The following is a 25,902-nucleotide window of genomic DNA, read 5'->3' as shown; positions in this document are numbered from 1 at the left end:
CCACTGCCGATCGACTGAGACATGGATGGCCCGCTACCAATGCAAAGCTCGCTGTGTCCAGAAGCGATTTTTAAAGTAAGTCTGCTGCTCGCATCGTCCTCGGCGTGAATCGAACTCCTTTAACTAAAGCAGCCTGCGAGATAAAATAAAAACTAAAGTGGCCGCGGTTGTGAGCAAGCGGTAACGTGAGCGGAGCTGCTGTGGCTGGATGCGTGTTCGGCCACACCGCAGTTGTACTGTCATTCAGAAAGTTTCTCAACTAAAAGAACGCCTCCCAATTGCGGTGTCTTTGTGACGCCGACAATGAGCGGCTGTCCGCCGGGGCACTTGACAAATATTAGAGGCAACAAAGAAATTTACTTTTCGAAGCACTCCCCCTCCCCCCCGCCCCTCGATTAGGAATGTGAAACCATTTCTCATCAGTAGCACTTGTAATGTCTTCCGTTACAAAAGACATTCACTTATTCACTTATTTAAAGACATTCACTTGTTTTTGTCTGTGTGTGTTTGTAAGCAATCCAATAGCGCGGGAGAGTGGTGGTGCAGTGGTTAGCGCTCTCTGCGCTACAAATCAGGCGGCCCGAGTTCGATTCCCGCTCGCAGTCAACACCACTGACGAGTATCTGAACCTGTCCTTGGCCTCCCCTAGATCGACTCAGCCTTAAATGGGTACCTCGTGCAGTGTGTATTCATCGCTACTGGGGAGAGAAAAGCGGCCGGGTGTGATGCTGGCCACCCACCCACCCCCTCTTGCGCTGTGCCAGCCTTCATAGGTGCTACTCGGCACTTTCCCCCAAAATCATGTTCAGGCTATATGTGGGATCTTTGTCTTTGTGCACACACCTCAGCACAATTTCACATCTATGTGCACACGCATTACTTCCAATTCAATAACAAAGTCTCTGGCCTGCTGGACTCTATCACGGGAAAGCGCTAATTTTAAGTCAACAAGCGAACGGGCGAACGCACAATAAGCAGGCGCGTTTAATGTTTTAAACGCGCCCGTAATCATTTCTTTAATACAATAATAATTTTAGAAACGATCCCGCACCACTTTGTGTGCCCTCAAGGCAGAGCTTTCTCCTGCGGAGTTTTGCAAGGAGCGTGAGTTTATTTTTGTCTGCTATTAGTGCCTTGCTGAGCCGCCTGCCTGAGGGGGGGGGGGCGTTTGTGGAGGCTTTTCAGGCTCCTATAGCAGCAGACTGCTGCTGTTGTTATTGTTTGCACGTTGTCTCAATGTAACCGGGTGGCAGAAAGCTCAACAGGCATTTTTTTCAGGGTCAGAGGTCGAAGGCTTCCCCCTCTCCACCCCCCCCGTGGAATTTCTGGGTCACCCCCCCCCCACTTCATGGACTTCACGCGGCGCTCGCCGCTTCGGAGAGAAGGGGGCTGGAGGAGAAAGGAAAAACGTTGCACAAAGCACGCGGCAGAAAATAACGCGGAGTGAGGCGGCCGGATGGCTCGTGAGGGGTGGGTGGGGGGCTCGTAAAGCTCCCCCACCCCCATCAAGAGCTCTAAGCCAGCAAGGCTGAGAGCCTGGGTTGCAATCTGGGTTGCGAGCGCATTGCTCGGATGTAGCGAGTTTTATGGTCTTTGGCACGGCCGCCGCATGACTTAATTTAAATCATCCCGTCCCCAAGGGACTAAACTTTGTAAAACATATCGGCATACTCATTGGTGGGGCACTTGACCCATCGATGAGAACCCGAAGCGGAAACATCTTTTTGAGGGAAACGCTTTCAACGTAAACATTGCTAGGGAGATGACAGAAGAGATCGACAAGGGGAAGAGAAGACCTAAGGCCAGACGACTCGGAACAGATCTCACCGACCTCACCACTCCAGTTTACCCAGATCCAGCAACAATTGCTGGATCTGGTAGAAACAAGGTGGGGGGGGGGGTGACATCATCGGCTGTGATGACATCCTGACCTCAACCCGACCTTTTCTGATTTTCACGCATCCCACGACACACTGGGTAAACAGTAAATAATGCGCATTGGTTAAAATCATTGTTGCAATGGTTTTTTTCTTTCACATTTTTGACAAGACGGATGAGTTGTGACGAATGCTTGACACCCATTGCGCCCCCCCCCTCTCTTGATTTTTTCCGCAGATTTCCACGGAGCACTGGACCGAGGTGTCTGGGGGTCCTCCGGCTCCAGACTCAAACCCAGCCCCTCTTGGTGGTTCCCGACACGATCCGTCCACGTTTCCTGCATGGGACTTACACAGTGATGACAGGTTCGTGTGTTGTCGTTCTCTCAACAGACGTTCCCCTGTGTCGATTGCACAGAGAGTGAAGTGTTTTGGACGGTGGTGAATTTAACGATGGGAATTACAAACCGGAGTTATGTCTGTTTAGAGGATATTTCATATGTCATAATACAGTCTTTGTTAGCGAACGAATAGTAGCTGTGTGAAGGATACTGCTTATGAGCCTATCGATAATCAACATCATCATCAACCATGATCAATCGACTGCTGGATTAGCTCCTCCCCATATGTAGCCATATCTCATTGTGCGAGATATGGCTACATATAGCGTAGCACCTACGCAGACGCTCATTCCATTTTTCCATCGCTCCCAGTTCATTGCTACCCATACCGTAACTGGGACAAGATCATGAGCTCACTACGTTTGACAGCGTGATCTAGTCGAAGTTGACTGCAACCTGGAGTTTACCCAGCTCGTGGTCGATATCAGTTCAGTGCTGCGACGCGATACGGCCTCTTGAGCCACCCACTCAAGCCTTCCCATTACCCCCACAACTCTCGCTGACTGCCAGAGGGGGCATCCAGAAACACCCTGGGGGGTCGAATGGGGGGTGGAGGGGTTGGGGATAGTTGGGGGTGGGGGGGGTTAAAAATGTAATACTTTTTTAATAGGGCCCTACTACATCGGACTATATTCGAAAAAAGTTTTGCTGGCTAGCAGGCAGGACGTAAAGTTTGGATGGAAGGGATGGACGGACGCACGGTCAAGTCCAAAGAACTGAATTTGTTCCTCAATAACTGAAATTTGTTCCTCCAAGAACTCAACTTGTTCCTGAACAACCAGGAGCTTTCAGCGGCATAACCCGAAAACACACGCGAAGGAATGCTAACACGGGGGCAGTTTTAATCATCCGAGCCAAGAGCGTCCGCTGTGCTCCGCTTGAGAAACCCAGCGGCGATCGCGAGCGGCCACGCGGATTCGACCGCCACGGACGCTCGACTGCTCGGCTGCTCTGACCATCCGAGACGCCAACCCGACCCACGCGCACGCCGTACGTGCTCGGGCGCGAATCTCCGTGATTGAACGGCGACGTTTCGGCCACTTTGACAAATCCACGTCACTCTGCCGCCGTGACTGGGTGATGCCCGCTTGGAGACCGCGTGGAGACCGCGTGGAGACCGGCGCAGTCGAGTGGGGAAGGAGTCGGGTGGGAGGGAGGGTGGGTCACGCGAGATTCCAGATTTAAGGTCAGTGGAGTCAAACAGCGGGAGGTAAAAGTGCACGCAGGCATCACGCAAAAGCCACGCTCGTGCCCGTTACCAGCCCCCCCACTTCCCGCCTCACCCCCACCCCCCCCCCCGTGGCCGTCTGCGATTTCCCGCATTCCGCCAGGAATTGGCGGTGCGACAGGTGAGCGGTAATGACGACGGTAATTACGATGCCAAGGAAGAGCGATCCCTTTGACTCTCGCGGCAGGACGGCTTTAGGTGTGCCATTACACGCGCGCCGCTATTATTGCTCGTAATCTGCGTTAAAGCCACCGCGGCCGCGGCTCGTCCGCACGGAGGAGGAGGCGCGCGCTGCCAAAGTTGCACCGCGCGACCGCACAGGATGGGTGTAACTGTTTTGTGTATCGCAGGAAACAAAAGTGGCGAGTGGCGCGCGCGCACACATGCACACACACGCGTGTGCAGAGAGTGCCGTTGCACATTCGAGAATGCGTCGGTTTGTGTGGCGGGGAGTTTCTTCTTGTTATGTCGCCACAATTTTTTTTCTGGATTCACGATTGAAAAGTAAATAAAAGGGGGACAGCTTTCCGTGGATGGGAGGGAGGGGGGGGCTTTGCCGGCTGCCGTCATTGCTGCGAGCATCTCCGATACGCACGGTTGGCTACGTAGGGTGCGAAAGAGGTTCACATCATACATGGTCCCATTTCTTTTTTTGTATCACCCCCCTCCCCGGACCCCCCCCCCTCTAACCCCACTGTAAAGTGCTAGGATCACTCGAGCTAACGAGGTGAAGGAATTCCCCAAAGTGTTGGCGACGTTTTTTATGATGACGTTCGGCAAGCGGTGTCGGTAATCTCCTTCAATTTTAACGAACCGGGAGGTGAAATGAAGCGAGGGAGTGAGGCACGTGAAACAACAGCGCCTCTTTTACAAAGTCTGATAGCACTCACTCTGTTTGCTCAACTGTGGTAGAATCCGCTGCTGTTTTCGGTGGCGCTTTGGTGAGTTGACTCAGCTCTCGGATGCGTCTTGTTACCGCGTGTCGTTCGGCACGATTATTCGACGTTTTGCTCCATTTCCTGAAGAAGCTCCCCCGGCACGTGGAGCAAAACGTCGGACATCGTGCCAAATGAGAAGTGGCGAGGATTCGACAAACACGCTTTACCAGAGATCCGCACAGCAGCACAACGGCGAGAACCCACGCAGCTGCGTGCCATCGCATCTTCCGCAAATCCTACTACGTGCCTTGGGTGAACACTTTGGTAGCTATCAAATGTTATCACACGCAAAAGGCTGAAGATATTTCCCTAGGAATTATTTCAAAAAGCGGTAACATATCTAAGGTTTAGCGAGAAATATCTATAGATCGTATATTCTTGATATGCAAGCAGTATATTCGTTGCGAGAGTACAAGTGTCTGATTTGGCAAACAAGTGTGGGAAAGATGCTTGCTTGGAATTATACTGAGTGACACAAAGAGGAACACACGGATTCGAAAACATACGCAGGTCAAAGACATTTTGAATGTCAATAAAATCGAGTGGGTCTGGCCAGGACGCGTCGCTCGAAAGGCCGCTGGCCGCTGGCCGAGGCTAACGAAGGAATGGCAGTCAAGGGAGGGAACGCGCCTCGGAGGACGTCCACCTTGGAGGCGGGGCGATAAACTAAAGCACGTGCTTGGACGGTCGATGTTTACGTTGCGAGATTACGTAGAGGTGTCTGTAGCTTTGGGGGGGGGGGGGTAGGCGGGAGGCCTTCACGTAGCAGCCCGATTCGTCGGTCGTAGCCAATCATGTGCGGCACCAAGGCTGAGCTCGTTTGTTGCAAACGTGCTGAAGAGGAATTGAGCTAAACACCCGAAGTCGAGACCCTCCTCCTCCTCGCCGTCCTGTAAGAGTCCTGAGAGTCAGTGGGGGGGGGGTGTTTCCTGCTTCATCAGAATGTTCACTTTCTGTGCACGCATTTTCTATAGAATGTATATGAAGGCGTATGTATATATTTTGAAGAAATAAAACTAAAACCCCCGCCCACGATTTTTTTTTCTGGACCTTCACGCGGGGGAGGCATGTGCATCGTTCTCGTGCAGATTAGGCGTCGGGGCTCATGATAGATGCACGTGACATAACTCGTGTTCATCTTTTTTTCGAGCCGCAATGAAAATCCCTGCATGTGTCTGGCCCTCGTAAGGGAGTGCGACGGGGCTGCGCGTGATGCATTGGGCCTCTATTATTTACGGTCCACAGCTGCCCGACAGGAGTTAGCCGCACAAAAACCCATTAATGCATCCCCACCCACCCATGCCCCCCCCCTCCTCCTCCTGCCGCACCCACCTCGACTCTTGCGAACTTGTTTTTATTTCACTTTCCGAACCAGCGAAATCATCGTGGAAAGCGTTTATTGATTTTAATCGCAAAAAAAACCGTACAAAAAATAAGACAGTCCATGTACACGCTTAAGTACGCTTACGCAAGTACTGGGACATGTGTAAACACGCTGGGATGGACAAAGACGAGAAGAAAACACAGGTATTGGGTTATTCCACCCCCACCTCCAGCCACCACCCTCCATGCCCCCATCCCAGAAAGAGAGCTGAGCACAGGAATTCTGTGCGTGCACACGTTGTGCACGCAAGACAAATACAAAGATCCCCCGGTATAGCCTTAACAGACTGTTGGGGCAAGTGCTGTTAGCTAGCACCTAATGAAGGCGGGCACGGTACACGTGGGGGTGGGTGGCCAGCACCACACCAGGTACTCATTTGAGTCCACCTAGGGGAGGCCCAGGACAGGTTCCGATAATCGTCACTGGTGTTGGCCATGAGCAAGAATCTACTCGTGTCGCCAGGTTCGTAGCGCAACACGCTAACCGCTGCACCACCACTCCCCACCGTTAACACGCACGCACAAACATGTGCACAGACAAACGTTTGCACGTGTGCGTCCAGGCGTCCAAGTGTACAACACACTCACACTGCCAGACTCGCTTTGTCTCGCACACACACGAGTGTTTACATACATTTATACACAGCCGAAGACAAAGCTCCCCCATTTAAGACCGCGGTCTAATCGGGAAAGTGTTGTTTGCGAGCACCTGTTAATGCTGTGTGGCACTCAAGTGGATGATGAGGCTTTGACCAGGACCAGCCATGCCCTTTGTCTTCCCAGTGTTATCTAACACTCCAGGTGACATTGGCCCAGCAGATGTCAAGGGCCAGATTCATATTTCAGTTGCTGCTGGCGATCAGTACAGCCAGGTATGCAACCTAGGCGACAAGGACTGTCGCTCCCCAACACACAAGTCACCCTTGGGCCAGACCAGATATCGATTGCGCCAAAGGTGGCAAAGCTGCAATGGTGCCATTTTATTTGTGACACCAACAGAAGTAAAATCATACATGATAACCTTTCCAAATGAGCAGCTGTTTTAATTTTTCTCGCAGGAAACCTGTTTTTGCACCTATCACAATCACGCGTATTTGTCCGGACGTTACAAATTTGACACTCCAACACCTCTGCTGTTAATTAAGACAATATATAATTTACAAAATTGATGTTTGTCCCCAAGGCATGCATTTCATACATATTCCTGCATTTATTCGCGCTTGTTCTTCAATGTCAGTGACTTAGTGAAGTCTCTGTTAGATTGGCGCTCTCTGTTTTCCTTCTGTTTCCAGCAGCTTGTTTGCACATGTTCATTTACTGGCAGGTAAGGCAAGTACTGGTGGTTCTGTATTATTTCTGTTCAGTAAAGATATCTCAAGTGCTGACTTTACCCTCTATGTATTGTTAATGTACTTGTTAAGATTAGTAGTTAAGGCCAGCTACTACAGGCAAAAATAACGATTTTTGTTCAGTTTGTCAGTTTTTATATTTTTTATATTTTGCTTCTATAAATTGTAAACTTTCATAACATGCACAAATAACTGTGTTATTATTACCATGCGGCTGACATGGAATGGTTTCCTGTCCTGGTTGGAAGCAACTCACATGAACGACATGGTTCACCTGGATGAGACACTGAGGACCATTGACAACAGCTTTGAAGGAGGTCCTCGAGAACAGCTCATGTACACGCATCATGGAACTGTTTGAAGTCTACCGCGAGTTCCTCAGAGGTGGAAACGGCAGCCTCTCGACCTTCTGGATGTCCTATTTGGACATGGTTGAAATCTTGATGGGGCTCAACCGAGCATCCAGAGAGCGAGACTGGATGCAACACTTGGCAAGCATTCGAGCAATGATCCCATGATGCTTTGCTTGTAATAGGATTAATTATGCACGCTACCTCCCCTACTATTACGCCCAGATGTCTCAGCTGCCCATCACACACCCAGATGTGTCCACGGAATTCATGGAAGGAGGCTTCTCAGTTCAACTGGGCTCTACCAATCCCTTTGGCCGAATCCCTGTTGATCAAACTATAGAAGAAACGGTGAACAAAGACACCCAGACAGCTGGAGGGACAAATGGATTCAGCTTGAAGCCAGGAGCCGTGACCAAATATTACACTAACAGCTGAGTACAGAAGCATATACTTCAGACAGCTGAGAGACCTGATAGGTCAAGGCAGGTCCAAACTGTCCCATACAGATCTACAGGTTCCAATGATCAAGAGAGATGAAGCAGATGTCCAGTCTCTCAATGACCTTATGGAGAATAACTGGATCAATCCTATATCCCCTGATGAGACAGATCTGGTTAGCCTCTCCACTGGCACCATGGCTCCACCTGGTGTTACCAGGGATCTCTTGAGAGCTCTTGAGATAGGAGAAGAGGCCTACCAGGTATTCATGAAAACAAGGTTAGTTGAGGACCCATCATCTGTGAAATCTCATGACAAGATGACCAAGCAAAGTATAAAGATATTATCCACTATCAGCACAAAAACAGCACATGGAAAGAAAGCACAGGATGTGGTTCTGAAGGCAGATAGAAACCTGTTCATGATCCTGGTGACTGACAGCAGGAAGGTGAATATGAAGGATGCCCTTGCCCACCCACTGGGCCCACTGCCATGGGCACTGGCAAATGCAGATGGGTCCCTACAAAAAACAAACAAGGCTGCACTTGCCAGAGAGCTTGAAAATAATGTGTCTTCTGCAGAAGACATCCCAACCCCATCGCCTTCCATCATTGATGGGATGAACCTGGTGCTTTGTCTTGGCTTCCAGAAGGACATCACCTGTCCCATCTACCAGAAGTTTGTCGATATCAGCAAACTGGTAAGGTCACTTGGAGACAGCATCTGTGACAGCCTAATTGGCTTACACGCCTTCACAGGCTGCGACACTGTCAGTGCATTCGCCGGTCGAGGGAAGCTGAATGCCCTGAAGATGGTGAGAAAGGACACTTCCTGCCAAGATACTTTCAGTCGACTGGGGCAGTCATGGAATGTGAGTGATGAGCTGTTCCAGAAAATTGAGCAGTTCACCTGTCGCCTGTATGTTGCTAATAGCAGCACTGGGGAGGTGAACGAACTGTGCTACCAGCTCTTCTGCACCAAAAGGGGGAGAAGTCAAGTCCCGCCAGCTGCCACCATGTAGAGACGGTCTCTTCACGCAAGTTCAACGAGCCAACTATCAGGCAGCATTCTGGAAGTGCTGTCTGCAGGCTAACCCTGTGGTGCCAAGCCCTACTGAGTATGGATGGACAGGCGATGATGGCAAGCTGGAAATTTACTGGATGCGTGCCCCACCTGCACCAAATGTGGTCTTGGTACTGCTAGCATGCAAGTGTGTGCGTTCATGCAGAATGCCAAGCTGCACGTGCCTGTCAAATGGACTGACATGCACAGACATGTGCAGGTTACAGACCTGCAGTAACCAAAAACTGCAGGATGATCCAGAACCTGACTTTGAACTCGGGGAGTCAGATGACGAGATAGACGAGCAGTTTGAGTGACACAGGGTGGTGATTCTGGACTTGGTTACCCTTGTTAACACCATCTAAGTACACACAGAGCTTGATAGCAATAATGTAACCTTCTTCACATATACCCATCATTAACGATATATATGGGATTAAATGTATCATTCACTAAGTATATGCGAATGTCAATGTTTATAATATTCAAGTAATTCCTTACCTCACTACGGTATTCCTTATTATCCTGTGTTTTCATTGTGTATTTAAACCAATAAAGACCAGCTTGTAACCTAACTGGCTATGGTCAAGGTAGTTGTTCAGTAATAATGCCCATTTCATCGTTCCAGACGCCTGTCATAGGGCATGGGTATACAATTCACGGTATTTGCAACTACTAAGCTGCCACTCCGCAGAGGTTGTCATATCAGAATATGCCCCACACACATGGAGGATTACATGAATCATTACTAGACTTTGCCACTTCAGGTGGTGCAAAGAAGGGATTTTCTTGGTCGCAGCGCGCCCGTGCCACGCCGCCCCGAACCGGGGCACCGAGGGACGCGTCGTCTCCGTCGATCGCTCTTGCCAGCACTGCCCTTTCCTACAGGGCCAACAGGGGCTCTCCTCTACTACTCCCTGCGAGCTTGGTTGGGGGGTGGGGGGCGGTCGGCGTAGAGGGTGGGGGCGGGGAGTTGGGGGCGGAGGGGGAAATTAGCATGACAGCTCATCTGCTGATACTGTGTGTGCTTGTGGAAAGAGTAAACATTGTACAAGTCTGTTCATTGTGTAAGGTTAGTGATGACTCACTGACTCGGAATGGCCCGAAGAAGAAAAAGAAGAAAAAACCCCGTGTCGCCATGGTTGCTGCTGTTTACTTTAGCAACCGGAGGAGAACGCGAACGAGATTACAGGCTAATGAGCCCGCAATGCAGTCACCTTAGGAGTTTGAGACTGTCCATTTTTGGGGAGCTGGAAATGAGCCAGAGTAACCGAGTTAAGTTAACGGGTGGGCGCGGGGAGAGAGAGAAAGAGAGCGATGTGTGGAGAGAGAGGGAGAGAATGCGTTACTTCGTGGCAGCGCGCACATTTATGAAACAACCGGAAGGAGATGGAGCGACGGGATGAGTTCACGTGCAGGATCACGTGCAGAATAGCGGGAGGTGGCAGCAGCTTGGGATGTAGGCCTTCATCAGGCGTAGGGTTATCATCTGTCCAGCTGACTCAGACACTCCCGGAATTTGGCATCTGGTGGTAGGAATGTATTCGTACCAAGATCTGGTGGTATTCTGTTGATATGTATTGCAGTGGACTGCACAGTTTTATAGATTCAGGGCTGTGTGCTCGTTTTGCCTTTGGAAAGTGGTAGCACGACCTCAAATCAGCAGTGGATTGACCATGGCTGATGGTTCTGAATGCTTTTGGCAGTGGAGTGTCCGGAACATTAAGAGGGAAGAGAGGCTTGAAGCTCATACGCCTGACAGTATAGGGGGTGGGCCTTGAAAATGTGGAGATGTGAGAGATGGCATATGAACAATTCTCCACGAGCAAACACAGCGTTCACGGTCGAAACGGAAACATAACAAACCTCAAAAAATATATATTTTACGAAATTACATCATGCTTAAAAACCCAACAGCCCATCGCAGATCTGCACACGTGTGTGTGTGGATATATATTTATATTCGAGTGCACAAAAATATTTTTTGAAACAGAATAGAAGGGGAGGTTGAGTTTTCAAACAAGCAGGATGATATTACCTTAATCTGCTGATTAAGTGCTCGGTGCGCTGCAGCCCAGCTGAAAAGACCAATGTCTGCTGCATTTTCTGCATGCCTCCATAATCCTTTTCATTTCCCAAAAGCTTATTCCCCCCCACCCGTCTCCCCTCACCCGCTAACACATTCTTAAACAGCTGACCAATAATGTACAAGTGAAGCCGTAGTAACCATTGCCAAGGCTTGGACGAGGCAGATTCCAAAACACAAACCACGGTGACACGTCCAGGTTGTTCAGCAATGCTGTTGTGTTGTGTTTGATTGGCTTTTGCCTGCAATCCGGGCAGGGTTGGTGGACAGAGTGGAGATGGAACAACCGTGTTCCCAGAAGGAAGGGCGGGGAGGGGGGAGGCAATAGGGGGGAATGTGCCCTGGGTTTCACACAAAAGGAAGTTCAGCATGCATACTGAAGAGGACCACGCGATGGACCCGTATTTGTGTTTAATGGGTAAAGGGGCCCCACCTGGCGCTATGATCTGAGCCCACAGCCCCGGGACCTCCGGGAATTTATGGGCAGTGCATCAAGTGGAGTTGGTTCATTGAATCCATCCGTGTGGATCTTCGAGGGTTATCCCCATCGCACTTATGGGCTTTCTCCAGGCCGTCTTCAGCTTCTGCTGGATGCAAATACAATGTTGGGCATTAAGAAATGCCATGTGCCAAGGAGTGCAAAGATGACAACCTCTCGGTAAAGAGTCTTCATATTCACTGAGATGTTTCCTGGGCAGACACATAAATAATGCTTTGCTATAATTAAGGTAGAGTGATGGTTGCAACAGTTAGCACACTGAACTACGAACTGGGCGACTCAAGTTCAACTCACGGCCACGGCTAACATCAGCTTTAAGTGAAATCTGAACTGGTGCAGAATTCAGAGACCCGCGTTGACCAATATGGGGAAGTATGGTCAAACAAATGGCATGTGGGTGGAGGGGGTGGGAGTATTCATCTAGTAGTGGATTAAATATGAACTGTAAATAATTTGTTATTTTATTGTAAATATCTCCTTTCGTATTGAGCTTGTTAATTTGGCAGGCCATTCTCCGGCATCCTGAGTAGCCGAGTGTAGTCCACTTGCTCCACCAGAACGAGACGTGTGTCGTGGTGGTCGGTCATCGGCGACGCACGCTTGATGGATTGCGTCTCGCGCTGCGTTCGCGGCTTGGGGAGCCCTCGACACGTTCCATTCGTCGAGGAAACATCCGCACCTCTTTCCGCGTCGTCGTCTGCGTCGTGCCATGGTTGAGAGCGGTCCACAAAGTCTCTCGTCAGGGCCGCGGAGACACACCCAGCGCCGCTCCTCCGTCGGCCCTTCAATGAGGTTCTTGTTTGGGTGCCACCATCGCTTCCCCACTTGTCACGTGCCAATGCGTTGCACGATCCTTTTCATTTCATTCCGATCTACAGCACAGTTGTGCATACGTCGTGCACTATGCATTAAGTGGTTTTTAAAAATATATATATAGCGCATCAAAGGCAATACCGCTACGTTAAAGCGTGCGATACGCCGCTGTATCAATATGCAATCTGTACTCGCCTAATTAGTTTGATTGTTAAATAGGAGGAGCTCCTGGCTGACGCGCGCGTGTGTGGTCGCGCGTGTGCGCACTGTGTGTTCGTGGCTGGGTTAATTTTTTTCTGATCCGCGGGTCTCATCACGAGTGGACATTTACAGCGATTGGGAATGGAGGAGGAGGGGGTGGGGGTTGGGGGGTGGCTTAGCCCGTGCCCACTTAATATGTAGAGCACGTCACGTCAGAAAGACATCATTTGCATATTCGGTGATTCATCTCAAAATAGCCCTCCTCCTGCCTTGCCAGTGAGCGACTTCCAAACAGGAATAATATCTGCGTGGTGTTTTCAGCCGCCGCGTCAGCCCTTCTCGACGATTAACGACGACAAACGAAGCATTTAATAGAACGCAGTCACTACACCCCGCATACATTTGGAGCTGCAAGGGGCATCACACTCGGCGAATGTGTTTCTCGCGTTACTGCCACTCAGTTGTGTGCTGGGGTTTTTTTTTCTCTCTCTCTGCCGGGATGTGGACAGCGCAGATGTTGCATTGAGTTTGGTACATCGACGTGAGTGCAATCCACTGCTGGATGAGGGCCACCCCACACGCACCTTGCCGCCGCACAAGACATATTTGACCATCTTGACTTAAAGCTTTTGTGACTGCATAAATTCATATTCTATGGGTCTTTCGGTAAAGCCACGTAGGCAGAAAAAATATAAAAAAAAATATCACGACGTTTCACCTGAGGACGCTTGCTTACGTTGCGATCGAAATGTCGTGATATTTTTTTTTATTTTTTTTCTATCTACGTGGCTTCACCGAAAGACCCAAAGAATATCACATTTGATCATACTTCACCATGACGGCCAATGCGGGTTTGGTGAAGGTCAGCGGAGTGGGAAGTTTGTTTTGACGTATTTCGCAGCGCTGCCCTCTGCTGCCCAGAGCGCCTACTGCACCTGCCTTGTACCCTGGTGGTGGTGGTGGCCCAGCCAAGCGCGACCCGGACCCAACAACGCGTAGCTTCCGAAATCCCATTTTTAATATTGCGTCAAGTCATTGCCTCGGGCTAGTTACTGACGAACAGCGACGTGTGATAGCTAAGCCACATTGGCGAGTCTGCGGAGTTAATGTCGTGGGTCTGTTCGTCTAGCCGACTGTGGTGGTCACCTGTTTAGTCAGGCATTTGGTTTTTAAATGTTGCTTGGTGAGGGGCATGAAATTTGGTCAGCCGAAGCAAAAATTCGTTTCGTAAGCCGTGCATATGCAGGGTGGGCAATTGTCACTGTTGGTCACCCTCAAGTGCACTGCAGCCTCCGATCTACCGTGACCAGCATTGTCTCACTGCGTGTCTCCACTCGTACTCATCATTGACTTCAAATAAAAAAAAAACACGATTATTTGACAAATGTGCGGTACTAATTTCACGAACACAACACTGGGGTTTGAGATCGATCATGATCGTGGTTAGATCACTTTTTCAAATTGGGTTGGTAGGCAGGACCAGTTTATATATCACTCGTCATTAGCACTGGCTGTGGTTGGGCATACATGTTTTTTCTTTGAACCTATCTTCGTGACTTTTACCGATAGACCCAAGAATATGAATTGCTGCAGTCACGAAAGCTTTAAGTCAACATCCAACTTAGAGAACCAGGTTCATAGCAAGTATACATTAATAACTGGCCAATCGCTGTACCCGTAAATCAAGTTACACTTAGAAAACATTGGATTAGCATGGTTGGCTACGTACGGTGCGAAAGAAGTTCAACATAAATTCAAAAGACAACAGGGAATAGTAACTCTTCATTATAAAGCAAATCTTCTAATGATGTGGATCGATAGCTAACCACTGCGCAACTGCTCCACCCCACCGCACAATGAATACAAATAGTTGTCAACCTACTTGCTGTACCCTCTCAGAGTGCAGGGGAGGTCAAGAGTGTACTTGAGTGCTGGTGAGTGTTCTGCTCTTCATCAACCTCGTTTTTTTTGTGCGAGGACACGTCTGCTCCTGAAAGCTGTCCCCTTCACAAGGGGGGTTCCCAGGACAGCAATTGTAATGTCTCCTAAGCGCTCAGTAAATACTGTGCACGTTACTTGGCCAAGCAGCCAGCCTATAGAGGGAGAGACCGCAGTTATGAGCTCTGCAGCGCAATAATAGCCCTGCCTCACGCTGGCACGAGGCGGATCTCACATTTTGAGTTGGCCTTGGTGAAGCGTTGCTTCTCTTCACGTGTCCTCTACCCAGTGGCAGCTCCCTGGATCGAGTTCCCTCCATTTCGTCCGTTCTTGAGGTTTCTTCTTCTTATGTCGCTGTCTGCTCCCCCCTGCCAGCCTTCCTTCAGTCCTCGCTTGCCTCAACCGGCATCTTCCTTCTTGTGCCTCTTGGCCTCTTTAGCAACATCCTTCTTTCCAGAACTTCCTCCATCGAGGTTTCACCTCTGGGAACGTGCCCATTCCACTTCGTCTGCCTTTTCTGGATCATCACAGCATCTTCATCGTCACGCACAGCATCATCAGCAGTATTACAGCATCGTTTCTGACATCCCATCCTTCTAGAATGTTCACCTCGGGGAACGTGCTCCATCCACACCTTGTGCCTATTCTGAATTGTTCTAAAAGATACTCGCTGCTGATCCTCTGTGTGTTGGGTGGTAATGGTCGCATATCGCTATGCATACCCTTCTTGCCGAAGATTGTTCTGAACAACCAGATTAAAAACCCGTCACCGGGAAGACAATGCAATTATCCTCATTATAAGATTGGAAGTACGAGAGAAAAAGTACGACACGATACGGCTGAATACGGCCAATCGATCAGAACAGTCAACGAATCGCATGGCAAATGTCAACGATGGAAATTAATTGGCTCGCTTACGAGCGTCGCACTCTCAAGACGTCTTTTCGTGTTGCGCCAAGAGGTTGCCCTCGGCCCTGTAACGGAGGCAGCCGAGGTGCCGCCACACCGCCGCATTGCTCACTGTGAGCGTGCTGGACACGTGTCTCTCTCTCTCTCCGTCTCGCACGCGTGTTTATCCCGCGCGTCTCGCGTCTAACGCACCCACAGCGCCGCCCTCCTTGGTGCGTCCGCCGGTTAACAGAATGCAAACAGAGCCGGGTGGCGTGCACCCAGAGAGACGAGGCTTTCAATATCCTGCTAAAAATCCAATTACGCTTCTGCGGCAAATGCTGTTCAGCATTAGCATCAGAATACTTCCGTTTGGAAGGCGATAGAAAAACACATTTTAAAAAAGGGTCAATATACCAACTTGTGAGTGCAGAGGTTGAAAGGTGTTTTGTTGAAATGATCTCCCGCTCTCAATTGTGGCCATTTGAACCGTCACACCGCGGATGTCTCAAAAGCGCGTGGCGTAGCTGAGAGCTGGGGATTCCGTAGCGAGGCACCCTCTCAAAGCCTAAGCATCGCCTTGGCCACCTGTGATCAACTTTGCCGCGTTGTTGCCATTCTGCGATATTTTATGATATATCCAAGATGATCGCATCGTCCGGTTTACAACATATTGTGATGACTGACTCGGTTGAGGACTCGATTGGAGCCCTTTGGGGTCGTTGACACGAATGCCGCCGATGTGTTCCTGGGTCGCACCGCATGTTGTTTGGCACGGTGTCCGACGTTCCGCTCCACGTGCCGAGAACTTCTCCGGGAACCGAATTGAGCCGTTGCAGGCCAACCACGAAAGCCTTCGTGGTCGTATTGTGAATGTAATGATTCATGACTTTCATAAGAGGTTACAAACTGCGAGTTGTATGCTATTAGCACGTGCTTAAAACTGTAGTCAATGTAAAGTTTCACCCGGGCGGATTGAATGATTTCTCGTAATTTTGAAGGCTCTACATGAATGGATGCGCGACTATGTTGTGGTAATCACAGCACATCGCTCTGTTTCACGACGGCAACCCCCCGCACACGAAGCGAGGCAACCGCAGCGGCATTCATCAGGGGTGATGAATGCGGTAGATTTATAACGGAATGCATTAGAAAAAAATACAATCGCAGTAACTAAGAATGATTCTTGTGGTGGCACCTCCTCCCCCCCCCCACCCATGTCAGCCATCACTTGAGGAGACGGGGGTCAGAGGATCACGGCAGTTCGTGAAAATCTCAAGTCAGCTGGGCCTCTTTTGAGATTGGCAGATGGCAGTACAGTGAGTTGGCAAGTGACCCATCTGTTGCAAACGCTTAGGTGTCGTCTTCTTGTGTGTGTGTGGATATTCTATACAATGCTGGTTTTCATTTGAAATACACTCTTCACTAAGGTATTGGTCAATCACCCCAATGCAGGATCTTCCTGAAAACAATCCTTGAGATTTAATATAGGTCAGCAAAACTCCCTTCTGTGGTCCCACATACAAATCTAGAAACATTGTTTAGTCCATCGGCCAATGAGTTATCTATAACCAATATCACTCAGAAGTAACATTTGTTTCAGTTTCGACATTCTTGGGTCTATTCAGGCAGATTGTTCCCGATGTGTATATATATATACACGTGGATTGACGAAGGGATCTAATTGGTTCCTGGTGGTTACAGGGTAGGTTACACAAAGGGTCCTTGAAGTTCCACAACCCCCACATTGTCGTCAGGGACGAGAGCTCCCCTGTAACGATAACGAAGTTCATTCTAGCCACCTGCAGTCCTGGCCACTACTGACTCGGAACTTAACACCGCAGTTCGTGCGCTACCGTCAATCTAAGGTTCCGTTATCGGCATCTACGTAGAGTGTGTTGAACTTCTTTCACGCCATACGTTGCCGCCAACCGTGCTAATCGGAGGTGCGGGGTACGCAATCGGAGGTTTTGGCGCTTATGTCGCCCTGTCGAAGGGAGAAAAAAAAATTACCACGGATGAATTCTGTCCAAAATGTTGTGCCGTGTCTCTGAGCTACTGGTGCCCAAGTAACCCACGACACTCACAGTGTGGTCACCCCTCTCCGCGTTGTCCGGCGTGCGTGCTCCCACGGTTAAGGCCACTGACGATGGGAATCTTGTGCACGTGGCGCAGGTAGTCCAGTTGGGGCTCGTGAAAATAGCGGCGCTCAATCGCTGGCTCCCGTTCCGACAAACCCCGTTGATTTCAATCTCTCCCCTGCACGAGGCCCCCTTCACCTGGAATGTGCAGGGAGACGGGGAGAATGTTATTGTTTTTACAAGCTACTTGAAATGTAAGGCGGTGGGGGGAGTGCGGGCATGTGCGGCGTGTGCATGTGTATAATTTCAAAAGAGTAAATTTGTCCGTGCTTTAGCCTTATTTACTGTGATTTGTGTAGTGTATAACAGCTATGATTGTTCCCCCCCCACCACCATATCCCCCCACAAAAAAAATATCCTCCTCGGCACTTGCGTGCTGTAGGCAGGTGCGCGCGCTCTCCGCAAAGGTTACGCTTGTGCATGTGTGTTCTTTCTTTATGCCGCATATAACGTGTCCTGGCTTTCATTTGTCTGCCGCTGAAAAGGCTCTAATTGCCACTGACACATTTATTTCCACAGGTTGTTTACACTGCCACATTCGTGCTTGCCATGCAGGTAAAGGTGCAACATTCCTGCTGTCACCCGCTCACGCCACTGCTCCAGGAAGGGTCACCAGTAGAGGGAGCCCCCCTATAGGAGGGTGTTTTGGCCTACTCCTCCACGTTGCCAGATGCACGGAAGAGATTGGAGAACACTTTCTTAAATCTCTCCAGACATGGGGGGATTTAAGAAACGTGCTTACCTGTTGTTTCAGCTGCCACGCAGGGAGAAACCCCCAGTGACCTCTTGGATTTTCCAGCGTGATAACCATTATAACCACGGCAGCACCCCTCATACTTACACAGGAGACAGATACATCTCTTGTATAAATATTCATTAGGTTACTACCATAAATGCATATACCCAGGTGTGTATGCACCTCCTCTGTTATTGCCAGAAAGGGGTAGAGCCTTCTCTTCTGTTTTATCATCTTGATACCGGCAAAAAGGGTCCCATAGATACTTACGACTCAAGCATTCACTATTGTAACCAGCTCTGAGTCCTATCACCGTAGATCACCGTTTGCATGGAAATACCTTGTCCTGAATTCTTAGAGATGCTTAGAGACTCCCCCAGAAGAATCTGAAAGTGGGCCATTGTGTCAAGGGCAAATGAACAAGCCTCTCTCTGCATGTCGCAGTTGCGGCCTGCAGACAGTCACCGTACCAGTGTGTGCGCGCGCGGCCTGGTAAATTAGGCTGTTGGCATGCAATGTACCTCAGCCTTTACTTGGCCTCAAAGCGATAGGTGTGCAAGTGCCACAGCTCTTTCAAAAGTCCACAATGAACCTGGAAGCTCTGCTAATCCAGTATCCCATCGGGTTGCGACCTGCCCTGCTTTTCCCCAGGATTGGGGGAATTTGTAAGTATTCCCAGGCCATTAAAGTCCCAGGTTGTTTCTATAGGGTGCATAAAATAGTCATGCACCACTCAAAACAATGCATTTGCGTTAGGGTCTCCCCTCTTATAGTATTGTGAGATATTCTTCTTCTCATGATATGTTCCCGGATGCTGTAACTCAGGGATGGCCACGCCAGAAATCCCACCGAATGGCTTTATTAATTTCAGTTTGCTGTGCCGTCATCATCATCTTAGCCAGGCAGTGGTGACGACGCTGCACGTGGCAGCCTGCAACCCAGCGGTGTGGAGGCTGCAGCGAGGGTTGGTGGATCACCGCACAACTATCACGAAACTCCCGTTCCGTGGGCATCGAGGTGCTAGAGCCTGTCTTGCCACAATCTCTAAATAAAAACCCAATTGCAGGACCCTCTTGAAAAGAAAGTCGTACGAATCGGTATGGATATCCTGGATAAATACGCTATTAATACGTCAATAAGTCATCAGGGACTGACGTAGGCCAAGATTCTCCATTTAGCCAAATAGCCTCATAGCCAAAGAACCGTTAGCATTTAGCTATGAATGTACTTCAAGGCTTCCAGTCGTATGCCTTTAGACACAATAGTTCCATGCTAACTAATGAAAGCCAACTAAATGGATATTCACATGAAGCACTTATTAATTTTTCAATTATTTAATGTCAAGAGGACTAAATCTCATCCACAACAAAAAAAATAAGCCTTGTGAATTGAGCTCAATTATGCCACGTATTAATCTGTCAACACTGTAACCGCTTTACAATTAATTTGAGATAAAATATGACAATATGATACACCGCAAGGATTTAATCTATTCCGCCAAACCCACTGGGCAGAACACATCACATTATTTACCTGTAAATAATTACATGCCTTCCACTGAAAATATTTACAGCACGTGCACCGCTAATGGGCCATAATATTAATTCTCGTTACATTTAAATATTAATGAAGATTAAATCGGCACACATTTAAAACAATTTGAAGTGTTATTGTAGCTTGCGAAATTAAGTGTATATATTACAACGATGTAGTGTGTGTGTGTATATTGGTTCGTGCACTGTTGCTGTGATCCAATATACACATATCCCATTGAAACACATCCACAGCAGTTGTGTAAACTTGTATCTTGACTTGTCCTGGGCCGACGTAAACTCAGCCTGGTAACAGAACTAAGGAGACCAATGTAACTGGACATGCGTGATTCATAGCCGACCGCCCTGTCACTTTCAAATAGGTGCTCGCTAATAGCACTTACATTCGCAGTACGTACGGCTAGATAAGGCAGGTCAAAGGTTTGGTGCAGCCCTGCAATTCCTTGCTCATGCCACTGTTTGGCTGAAGGTCTTCCACGAGAGGGGGCTCTCGAAATCCACTCTGTAGGCTTAGTTTGCCTACTCTTCCATGTTGGCCAGCCATCTCTAGAAGAGGTGAGAGTAACCCCACACGTCACCCCACCACAGGCCACTTGCCGATCGACTCGCTGTGCGTGTAACCCATTCATACTGCTGGGTGGACAGAGGTGGGGGGGAGGGGGATTTAATAAACGTGCACCATTGTTTTCAGACGCCACACCGGGAGATCGAACCGGTGACCTCTGACTTTGTGTGCAATTGTGCACACAAACGAATGGCGTGTTTCACTGTGCACAAAGGAAGGGTGTTATATCTAAGCCAACTGGCCGGAGGATGTCATGTGGTACAGGATATGATATGTTGAAGCTTATCATATGAGATCCTGAAAAGGGCTTGTTGGCTGAAACATCAGTTCCTTCCGTTTGCAAGTGCAAGAACAATTTTTTTTCTTGTTTTATTAACCATTGTAGAGTCACTTTAGCAGCGAATAAATAAACGGCATATCGTAAATGTACAGCTTTTGTCAATCCACTGTTGGTCGAAGGCCTTCCCATGCCGTATTTGTTACGTGGGTTGTTTGACCATACGAGTCAACGTGGGTTGGTGAAACATGATATCCACGATGGGTTCAGATCTCACTGGCTCACTGATGTCAACTGTTCCCGGGAATCATATTTGGTCGCCAGGTTCATAGCGCAGTGCACTAACCCACTCCGTGTCCACTGCGTCTCAAACAGCATACAGTATACAACCGTGCGTATCTATCTATCGTCAGTCACATGTCTGGATAGTCTAGTGGTCATGGGCCTTGCCACTGAGGCTGGCAGTGTACACGGGTTCAGCAGTTACGATGCGATTGCCCAGCAATGAGGCATTACAAACGCGTGCCGTCTGCTATAATGTGTGCATTAAAGACCTCTACTGACCGTGGTGTATTATATGATTGGCCAATCGTTAGACAACGCACGTGGCAGTGTAGTGAAGGACACTCGGCACCAACACAAACAGTCGCCACAGAGCATAACAGGAAGTGAGTTGCTCATCTCGCATGACACACGCTCCCGTGAGTTGAAAGATTCAGTTTATTTTTAAACGGACTCAAAATGAAGACTGTTTATTTCATACGTGGGGATTTTTTTTTGCGTGCAATTGTTCCTCCAGCCCGGTACATAACGATCGGCATTCGCACAGTGTTTACTTTGAGGGTGTGGGGCACAAAACACACCCAGAAGGCGCATACACCCAGCCTGGTGCCATCGTGAAGATGATCTCAGTGTCGTCAGGATATGGCCTGACCATTGTTGTGAGACACCCGAGTCAATTTTGAATCCAGCGGGCGGTCGAGCGGAGGTTGGGGTGGGGTGGAGGGGAGCGGAAAAATATATCTGGGAAACAAGGCAACTCTCGGCAAAACATACACACGCGAAAAAATTGCGTATTGACTCAGTACTGATCTGTAATGTGCTCTACCTTCCTCTGTTTCCTATTTAGTGCTGCAGCCAGTTGTACTGGCTCTGCTGGGAGGCAAAAGGCGAGGAGGGGCTCTGAGATTTGTGCCGCTCACTCGGGAGGGAGTTTGTTGACTCTGAGGATGTGGTTTTAGAGGCGTTGGGACCTCAAGCAGGGCTGTGCTCACTTGGCAGTCGTTAAAGAGCAACAGCTATCCCGCTGTGTAAAAAAAATATATATCGGGGACGGGAGGCCTGGGCAAGACGAGGATTCGTACACGCACATTGTTTACGTTAATTCATCGCAGTAACGTTGATGCAGACCTTAAGAGTTTTAATGTCAGTGGCTCATTAAAACAAATATTTATTCGGCCTCAACATGCCGTAGAGCAGCCTCCTTTTTTTCTCAGCAAACGTCGGTTGATTAAGTACGGTTATTTTTCAAGATAATTTCGGAGCCTTGTGCGTGGATGTGACGGTGTTTGCTTTGGCTGCTTTTGACTTGCACTTGTCAAAGTCGTTTTGCAAGTCCGCTGGCCTTGGCTTGCAGACGCAGTCAGTGGCTTAAGTGGCGGTGGAAGCCAGTTTGAGCCCGTGTTTTTTTTGTTGCTGTACTATCGCCACTTTCGTTTTCTTGAGTTAGAGCTCCTTAAATTATACAACTGAACATGTTTAATATTTAGTAGTTCTCAAAACACATTTGCTGCAGTTTTCGGCTTTGTGGAACAGCGGTGTGAAACAAGCTGGGCCAAAATATATTAAAATAATCGCAGACACATCACAACTATTTTTCGAGTCCATGAATATATACTGTATAACTATAATAGTGAGCGCCTATTAAGGCCAAAATGGGAGAATTTTAGGTCCAACACTAACACCCATCTCACCACCGTTATCTCTCCAGTGCCAATGTGGTGACCGTACTGCTACACCGGCAAGTTTAGGCTGTGTCGGCCTTGGGGAAGCTCAGAACCAGGTTTAAATTCCATTTGCCATACAAGTGCACACGCACAGGCAGGCATACACACGTGTAATCTAACTACAGCACACAACAATTTCCCTAAACCTGTAATAAGAAGCCTATTTACCGCACCGCAATTTTATTTCCAGGGCATATTTATCATTCGTCACTTTGGTGGAACCCCTTTGTTGCCGATGTAGAATAGTGTCGCAGTTTCCGTGTGACACTTAATATCGAACGATTTAACGTCCATATAACAACACCCTTAACTATTCTTCCCCCACCCCTCCGTCCCAAGTAGCTGCAGAGCGGTAGCGAGTTTTTTTTATTCATTACAGACGCTGTTGCCGCCGGATAGATTACCCGCGTCCTCACGGATTTTCTCGAAAAAAAAGTGAACGCATTGCACCTGGGCTCACGTGGGCCCTGCCGTGACATCGTCCGTCGACGGCCGCTGCCACTGCCGCCCCCGTCTGTTTAACGCACAAAGGGCCGAGGCCGTTTGTTTCGCTAACGCCAACGCGGCAGACGTCGGCACACTACTCGTTGCAAAAGCTGCCCCCCCCCCCTGTTTTTGAGCGGCGCGTCCTCCACTCTTTATAATCTTAGCCCCCCCCCCCCCCTAAGGAGGCCCACGCCATCCTCCTCTGCGCATGTCGCGTCTGCGTTCTCCTGCCTGGAGGGAGGGTGGGTGGGGGACATCTCGCAGCGCTCTATATACGTACATCACAGTCAAAATATTTATTTATACTGGAGGAATTCGATGAGCTCTAAACCTCTTGTTCACAGATGCCCAGTAGGGGTGGGTCAGAACGTTATAACAATAAACAACACATGATAGGGAGTGCAAAGTATAGCAAAAAGGTAAGTAAATCACTAGAAAAAATATACAAATAAAACTAATCTATTTTACTTAACCAGGTAAAGGCCACCGAGCTATTAGCTTATTTTTAATCACTGCAGGGACATTCCTGCGACTAACTCACATATTTTTTCGTGAGAGGAGGGGGGTAGAAATTGGGGAGACCTCGCTAGTAAATGAGCTTCAACAACCAACGCTGCTGGTCTCTGTGCCGTTGTTGTTGTTGCTGTTGTTGTTGCTGTTGTTGTCCGCATTGCGAGCCAGCCGATGCTGGTAGCGCGCGCTTTTATTCTGCGTCACGTCAATCGCAGCGGCGAGTTCTTTCGTGCGCAGACTCCCGGCCCTCAGGGTCGCCGTCCCTGTAAGTGGCGTGCAAGCCGCTGGGCCCACCGAGAGATGATGGATCGTCGCCAGACCTGTCATTGGGACCAGAGCGGCCGTCAGAAGTTTAGGACGTGAAGAACTTAAACTCACGTTTGAGGATTCGTCGAGATAACTAACTTCAGACATTTTCTCACTCGAGTATCGCAATCTTGTCAGTCGGTGGATTCACATTTATTATTTGTTAGACATACCGTTTCTATTACGGTACAGACCATGCTTGCAGATCTGAAAAATGGTCCCTGCTTGTACAAAGACAAAGTTCCCCCAATATTGTCTTTAGCAAACTGTTGGGGCAAGTGCTGTTAACGAGCACCAATGAAGGCCGGCATGGCACATGAAGATGTGAGTGGCCAGCACCATGCTAGGCCGCCTTTGTCTCCCCAATGCTGATGTTTACAGACTGCACCAGGTACTCATTTGAGGCCGAGTCGACCTAGGACAGATTCAAATATCTCACCAAAGTTGGTTGCTGGGTTTCCAAGCGCTCTTTGTAGATTGTTCAACCGCAGCACCCTAACCGCGACACTACAATTCCCAGCTCATACACATACCAGCACAAGACACACACATTTTGAGATAAATGCTTATTTTTAACCCTCCAGACCTAACTTGTACGGATGAGTGAATGCTTAATTTCAGTGCGCAGGTCAAGGGCCTCTGCAATTATAAACTCTACAACTCGCTTTTGGAAAACCTGCGAAAACTTAAAATCCCAAATCTGAGGTCAATCGCAATTATCAATCCAGACTATGTTTCGAAAAGCCAAGAGTTTTTGCCTCTTGGTCAGAATTATATTCCTTTCCAACGGTGGAGAATTGATCATCAACGTCGACACTCGTCCACCCTGGGGTTGGTGAGACAAAGTGGACGGCCTCAGGAGGGGCCTGCTCAGTATTGGACGTTCTGCCCGTGGACGATCTAAGCCGGGCAGTGTGCGGGCGACGACCATTGATGGACAGACGGACTGACCTTCACGATGGGAACGTGGAATTCCTGCTGCTGGCTCGCTATTGCCAAGGCAGAGGAGCGCAGCCCCCTGTTGTGAGCTTTAGGAGTTGGAGTGCACCTTGACGTCATGGTAGGTGAATTATATATTTTGCAGGCAACAGGACGTACAATTACCAATGTTTATGCATTCACAAATACGATGCGTAAATCTATTTAAGATATTTCTGGAGAAGACGTCATTACCATTGATGCTCTTTCATTGCACCATGAGCGTCCCATTCCAATGCCTTGTAGTCAGCAAGGGTTTTATTTAGAACCATTGCTACTCGGCAATTGCTTTATCCAACATTGACATAGTCATACAAGGGCCACACACACATGCACAAATGCAATAATTACAACGTGTGCTTGCCAATGAGTTTTTCATTCATTTATTTTAGGTGTGGCAGTCATTTCAGGGGGCCAAGGATTTTTTTTATAATCTGTATTTATGCACGCTTGTGATGAATCACGACTAGATTAGCGCTGCGCTTCCGGGATGCCAGACAAGACTCGGTGAGCTCAGGGGTCAGGGGTCAGAGCACTGAGCCAGTACTGCGAGGATCGTTGATTCGAAAAGAGCTTGATAGCTCATCGGATTCCTCCAGTCGAAATAAAGATTCAGATTCTGGGCAGCCACGAGATGATTAAATCAGGTTCCGAAGTGAATGCACATAATGATTTAAGGTAAGATGTCTAAAGTTACACATTCTGTAAAAGAAAATGTTTTTTTTTTACAATGTGCTTATAATCAAGAAGTGTTTGTAATATTTAACAGGTTGATTTTCAAATGTATCTGCTACAACTTACTTCCAATGAAACTGGTTCACATCGGTGATGTTCATAGGGGAATTGCAGTGTTCTATATAATTGCTCCTTCCGCAAAAAAATATATT

The 25,902-nt window shown here is 48.7% G+C and overlaps 1 protein-coding gene across 1 annotated transcript in view; it reads left to right on the top strand.

The window, feature by feature from the left end:
• Window positions 1–2,118: 2,118 nt before the first annotated feature.
• The window catches only part of LOC144944273 (forkhead box protein P1-like), a 345,410-nt gene continuing 321,626 nt past the window's right edge, over window positions 2,119–25,902 (top strand). Inside the window, exon 1 of the mRNA XM_078872291.1 lies at window positions 2,119–2,243. The gene's annotated coding sequence lies outside the window, so the exon portion shown is untranslated. The remainder of the gene's footprint in view (window positions 2,244–25,902) is intronic.

This window comes from Lampetra fluviatilis, chromosome 34 (assembly GCF_964198595.1).
Source record: "Lampetra fluviatilis chromosome 34, kcLamFluv1.1, whole genome shotgun sequence".
Classification (NCBI taxonomy): Eukaryota; Metazoa; Chordata; class Hyperoartia; order Petromyzontiformes; family Petromyzontidae; genus Lampetra; species Lampetra fluviatilis.
This window is presented reverse-complemented; position numbering and strand designations above follow the sequence as displayed.